This window comes from Mirounga leonina, unplaced genomic scaffold, assembly GCF_011800145.1.
Source record: "Mirounga leonina isolate KUSES-001 unplaced genomic scaffold, KU_Mleo_1.0 Mir_127, whole genome shotgun sequence".
Lineage (NCBI taxonomy): Eukaryota > Metazoa > Chordata > Mammalia > Carnivora > Phocidae > Mirounga > Mirounga leonina.
In genome coordinates this window covers 21,639,000-21,645,205 of record NW_023270316.1, presented here as the reverse complement: position 1 = coordinate 21,645,205, position 6,206 = coordinate 21,639,000, and the positions used below count along the sequence as shown (strand labels likewise).

At 40.8% G+C, this 6,206-nt stretch overlaps 1 pseudogene; it reads right to left on the bottom strand.

The window, feature by feature from the left end:
* Positions 1-3,893, bottom strand: part of LOC118009642 — an 11,935-nt pseudogene extending 8,042 nt beyond the window's left edge.
* Positions 3,894-6,206: the final 2,313 nt, after the last annotated feature.

Genomic DNA, 6,206 nt, shown 5'->3' with positions numbered 1-6,206 from the left:
ATATATATATATATATATATATATATATATATATATATATATACACACACACATAATTATATATTGCAGTGAACTGAAAGCAGTTGCAAAACTGGAAAGTAAAATCATCTGACAAAGAGTTGACCTTTGAACAACAGGGGTTTGAACTGTGAGGGTGCATTTATATGTGGATTTTTTTAAATATAGTACAGTATTATAAATACATTTTCTCTTCTGTATGATTTTCTGAATAACATTTTCTTTTCTTTACCTTATTTTACTGTAAGAATCCAGTATATAATACATATAACATACAAAATAAGTGTTAGTGGACTGTGTATGTTATCAGGCAGGCTTCAGGTCAACAGTAGGCTATTAGGAGTTTTAAGTTTTGGGGGAGTTAAAATCTATGCAGAAATTTTCGACTGCGAGAGGGGTCGGGCTCTTAACGTCCACAGTATTCAAGGGCCAACTGTATTTTGCTATACCATTCTGTTTTTTATGAAACCTAGAAAAAAAACCATGCTATTCACTTTAGGAGCTGTTTGGAAATCTCTCCCTCATTGTTCTTCATATATTCACAGGGCACAGAGAGTCTTATCAAGGAAAGTTTCTAAGGTGGCTACCAAAGCTATCCAAGAAGAGTACCCACACCGACCAGGTTCAAGCCCTGAAAGAAGTCCATCTTTGTAGCCCTGATGTCCTTTAATCCCCTTCAGTAACTTTAGCATCCCTCGAAGAGCTATTGAATTCACTGAGTTGATGATTATTTTCTCAACATACGACAATATGTATTCTTACACATATTCTTTTTTTAAGATTTTATTTATTTGGCACAGAGAGAGAGAGAGAGCACAAGCAGGGGGAGTGGGAGAGGGAGAAGCAGGCTTTCCGCAAAGCAGGGAACCCGATGCGGGGCTCCATCCCAGGAGCCCCTGACGTTCCTGGACGAAGGAATGTAAATTAGAATACAAGTTTTAGGGAAGTTATTTGTTTGTCTCAAACCCAGATGGCAAAGACAAATTTTTCTAGGAGAACCTGGGAGGAAAAAAAAAACATTGACTTTAATAAATGTTGCTGGAATTTGGGATCTATAGCCCTTTAAAAATTCAAGAACTTAATTATGAGTAAAGCAGACACCATTTTGCTGTCATTAAAAAGTGCAGTCTAGTTATTAAAAACAAGATGGTAAGTGTTATAAAGGACAAATGCAGTGCACAGTAAACGAAAGATCTAACTTAGTGTAGATAAATGTCCTCAGCACTTGCTTGAAAATAAAAACTCTGATCTTTTCATTGAAATATAAAGGATGAGGGTTAGCTGACAAAAAAAAAAAAAGGAGAGAGAGAGAGAAGTCAGGATGGTTAGACCAGAGGGGACAGTGTGAGTGATGATCTAGGGCAGGAAGTACTATTGCTCACTAGAGGAAATGAAGGTCAGAGTGAAAGAAAGAACAGAAAAATGTTAGAGATAAAGCTAAAGAGTGAAGTGCAGACCAGATAATGGTGGGCCTTGCACACATTAAAAGTGGGGAAGCCACTGAAAAATTATAAAAAAGAAAGATGCAGTCAGATTTGCATTATTAAATAATCGATTTTCCTGTACTATAGAGAAAAGATTTGCAAAACAGAAAGTGAGACCATTTAGAAGGGTGTTGCATTAATTCAGGGAACAGCAGATGATCGCTTGGATTAGGATCCTGGCAGAAAAGATGCTGAGGGATGCAGTGTCTGAGAGCTATTTAGGAGGCAAAATCAATAGAGCATCAGAGCTCCATGATACAGGAGGATGAGAGATAGGAGAATGTCTTGAAGGATTCTCAGGTTTCCAACTTGTATATTTGGATGGATGCTGTTATCATTCATTCAGATAGGAGCCATTAGAGGTAGACACGGCAAGTTCACTCTTGAACGTGGAAACATACAAATAGTTATACGGATATATGGGACTAGATTTCAAAAGGGCTGAGATGCAGACACCTACTTACATATTCCTAACAACAGAAGCCATGCATATGGTGTGAACACTTAACTGAAAGACATGGAGTGAGAAAGGATCATATGACCTATGACAGACCTCAAAGAAATTCAACAGTGAAGGATTGGATAGAAAAAAAAAAAATGGACCATCGATGTGGTTGAGAACGGAGAATTAGAGCGTAAGAGGAATGCCAGAAGAGGGTGGTATGGAATAAACCAAAGCAATATGCTGTTGTTTTTACTACTATTGTTATTACGAATGTTATTTTTTATTTAGAGGCAGTGGCTTAACGTTAACTTAGAGGTAGTACAAAGTGCTTCTGAAATAACAGGCGAGGTTCGAATTGGAAAATATTCCCCGGACTTAGTGATGCGAAGAACAGTGATGTGGAAAGGAAGAGCTCTCTAAGTAAAGGGGTGAGTAGATAGGATGGAATGGAGTGATGAATGAGAGCATGATGAATAAATTTTTTTTTCATTTAAAAAAGTATTTAGAACACATAAAACAAGGCAACATTTATTCTTTTCTTTTTAAGATTTTATTTATTTATTTGACAGAGAGAAAGAGAGCACAAGTAGGCAGAGTGGCAGGCAGAGGGAGAGGGAGAAGCAGGCTCGCTGCTGAGCAGGGAGCTGGACGTGGGCTCAATCCCAGGACCCCAGGATCATGACCTGAGCCGAAGGCAGCCACTCAATTGACTGAGCCACCCAGGCGCCCCAACATTATTCTTTCTTCTTGTCTTCCGGATGGGGTCCGTTGGTGGCTTCTCCATGTTGCTCTCTGAGACGGTGTTACTATCACTGGGCTCCTCCTCAGCCATCCCGTCCGCCCCCTCCCGCGGGCTCTCCTTGTCTTCAGGAGTAGATGTGTCTTCCTCATCGTTCTATTGGCTTTCTGTCGCTTCTTCAAGGTGTGTCTCCTCTATCTCCACTGGGATGCTCTCGTGGTCCTTCTGTTCCTCGGTCTTACTAGGAGCTTGCTCTTCCTCAGGAACCAAGCTGCTCTGACTGCCTGCAGCTTGCCCTGCCATCTCCTTCTCCCTTTTCTCCTGCCTTTTGTGAGCCTGTTCCTCTGCCTGCGCAATTTCAGGGGCAATTTTTTTCCATATCCACGTCTACTTTCAAGTTGCACAAACTTTTATGTTCATTGTTAAAAGAATCTGTGCTTTCCAGGAATTTCCTCTTCTTTTCCTGGTGTTGCTCCTCTATTTGAAACAGTCGAGCTTCTAGTTTTTGCTGATGAGCCATTAAGGACTGGACCTGCATTCTGGCTGTCGTGACCGCTGATCGAATGTCTGGCACCGCACTCTCACTGAGGATTTCGCTGATGAGGTGCTGGTTTCTCTGGAAACTGACGGTGGCCTTGTGCTTCACTGAAAGCCATCATCATAATCATCTGGATCTTCCGCTAAATGCTCACATGCGCACTTAATGTTCTCCTTTCTCCATGCAAGGCTGTCTCTGTCCACTTTCTTCCTCCAGAGCAGCTTATGTACGACTTTTTGCATTTATGTTAGCAGAGTATGCAGGGGAATTATGATAGGCCTTCGTAGATTCATTGTACTCTATCTTTTCTGCTTTGTATTCATTTACATGTTCTTGTTTTTTTCATTAGTGAGATCTCGCCACATGCCACCAATAATCTTGGCAATCTCCCACAACTTTAAGGTCAGGGTTGGAAGCTTTTATTTGGTCCCAGAACTTTCGGCTGTACCTCATGTGGGGCATCAGTGGGTTATCAGATGGCCGTGGGTATATTGGAATGGTAATACCAGAGGATGCGAGCCGGCTGCTGGTGACAGGGTTCCCTCCCAGCCTGTAGTTGTTGTAGGAGAAATGACTGTATGGATTGTATCCCCCAAACCCAGGTGTGCTGGGTATTTGTGTTGCAGGTGCTGGAGTGAGAGGTGGGGCATAAGATGGTCTTTTTGACATTTTGGAAGATTAAGCCCTCAGTTCCCTAAGAATGAATCTGAGACAGAGCGGGCATAAAAAGTGCCCAGAGCTCCGCCCTCCTTTCCTTTACATGATGATGAAGAAATTTCTTAGTTGGGCCTGAAGGTAAGAATACAGGGTGGTGGGTGGGTCGTAAATTGACCTTGGAGAAAGGGCTTTTTTTTTTTTTAAGGTTAGAGAGAATCCAGCCTGTTACAGCACCAGTGGAAAAGATAAATAGTGGGACGTAATATACAGAAAAGTGATTGATCTGGCCAAAAGGAGGCAGGAGCAGCTGAATGCAGAATTTCTTTGTTCCTCGGAAGAAGTACGAAAGAGAGGCAGGTATATATCCTAAAAGTGAATGTTTAAAACACTACAAAGTCCTTTCTAAATGTTCATATAGATTAACTCACTCAATCCATAGCCATACAAAGTAGAAGCACTGCTGACCCTATTTTATAGATGAGAGATTACGTAAATTATCAAAAGCCAGTTTTGTAGGGAAGGGAACCAGGAATCAAACCTGGAAAGACCAACTCCAGCATCAAGTGGTCAGCCATTACCTTATATCTTCTCTCTGTCTGGCCTTACAGTTTTCTAGCTAATTTTTGAGAACTCTGAGGGAAGCCCAACTGCCTCATGACCTCCACTGGCTTTCAGTAAAGACAAATCGAATCTTTGAAATGAAATACATATGATTATTCTGATATTTTAGATAAACAAAAGTTTAAAGGAGATGAGAAATGACCTCAGTTTTATTTGTAGTAAATGGGAAAGACCAAATTTGAACCCAAATCTGTCTAAATTTAAAGCCATTCACCTTTTCTCTTGCCAAGATGAATGATTTTCAAGTTCTCCTAGTTGAAAGCTGCTCGCCTGCTGATGACAGTTATTCCAAGATCCATCTCTCAACCCTGCTTTAAAAGAAAGCTCTTCTTTTTTTCACCCTTTCCCCTCTGGAACCTACTACAGTAATTCAAATTTGTTACCCTCATCAGTGCTCCCTAGCACCCCATACCTACTTCAATCACAACACACAGCTTTGCATTATAATCATCTTGTTAATTATGGAACAAGATCACTGTTAACACTTTTTTTTTTTTTTTTTTTTTAATGAGAAAGGCTACCAGCTGCTAAAAGCAGTCTTGCAGAAAATAACCTGGAGCAGATCTTGTAGATTATCAAACATTACTCATTTCAGTGTCTTAGATTTACAAAGGCATTGGATAGATGGTGTATGAAGTCCTAGGGCTTTGACAAAATCGAAGTCTTGAATTTGCCTTGAATTGCTGTAATCTGAGATCCAACGTTACAGTAACGTTTTGTGTGGAGAAAGGGTGCCATGTCTTAGGTACTTTGGTAAAGGAGAGCACCCCCTCCCAAGTACACCAGAGGAGGTTCACAGGGTAGGTAGTGTACTCTGAGCTAGTGTTGGGGGGGTTGCTGATTCTTGTGGGGATCTTAGTCTGTACCTAAAGCTAGAACACTTCTGAGGCTCACTGATTATATTTGGCAGGTAAGAGCTGAACATGGGGGGAAGGCAATGAAAAATATCCTAACTAGTCCTCACTTAGAGTGAGCAGCAGTGAACAGGTTTCATCTTCCTTACTGGGCAGGACCCAGTCTAGAAAACGTGTACTTTTGGCAGTAAGAAACCCTGACAAACCGCTGATTCTCTTACCCTGGCCCTGAAAGCCACACTCCCACTCCCTGTCCACTAACTGAAGCAAGTTTCTTGGACAAGCCTGTGGCAGGACATCTTAAGAGCTAAAGGAGGGGTTAATTTGGGAAAATAAAAAGCATTGCCATTTGTTAGGTAATAGTTAAACAGGGCAAAAGGACTTTCTTTTGCTAATTCCTACTCCAGCGTGTGAAGCCCCTGTTGATTTATTTTTGCCACTCCTGTATTATAAACGTCTGCTTAGAGAGGATCTTAACTGTGTTTAATAAGAAAGACAGGAAGAAGCGTAGCATATGTATTTTTACTTTGGGTGGTAGACTCATGTGGCTCTATCTCTAAATGACTGCAATAGCTATCTTATGGGACGTGTAGCACGATGCTAGGAATGTTACAGATATTACCTCATTTAATACTTACACAACTCTGTATGATAGGTACCTGCTATTTGTTAAAACGTGAGACTTGGGCATTAAACTACATGGCCAGCATCACATAATTAGATATTGATAAAATCAGTATTGAGGCAGACTTAAAATACAAGTAGTTCAATTACAGAAACTGTCCTCTTAATCCTAAACATAATTCTGTGCCTTGTCGAAAGGACTAGGCTGAAACTATTTTAAGTAGAT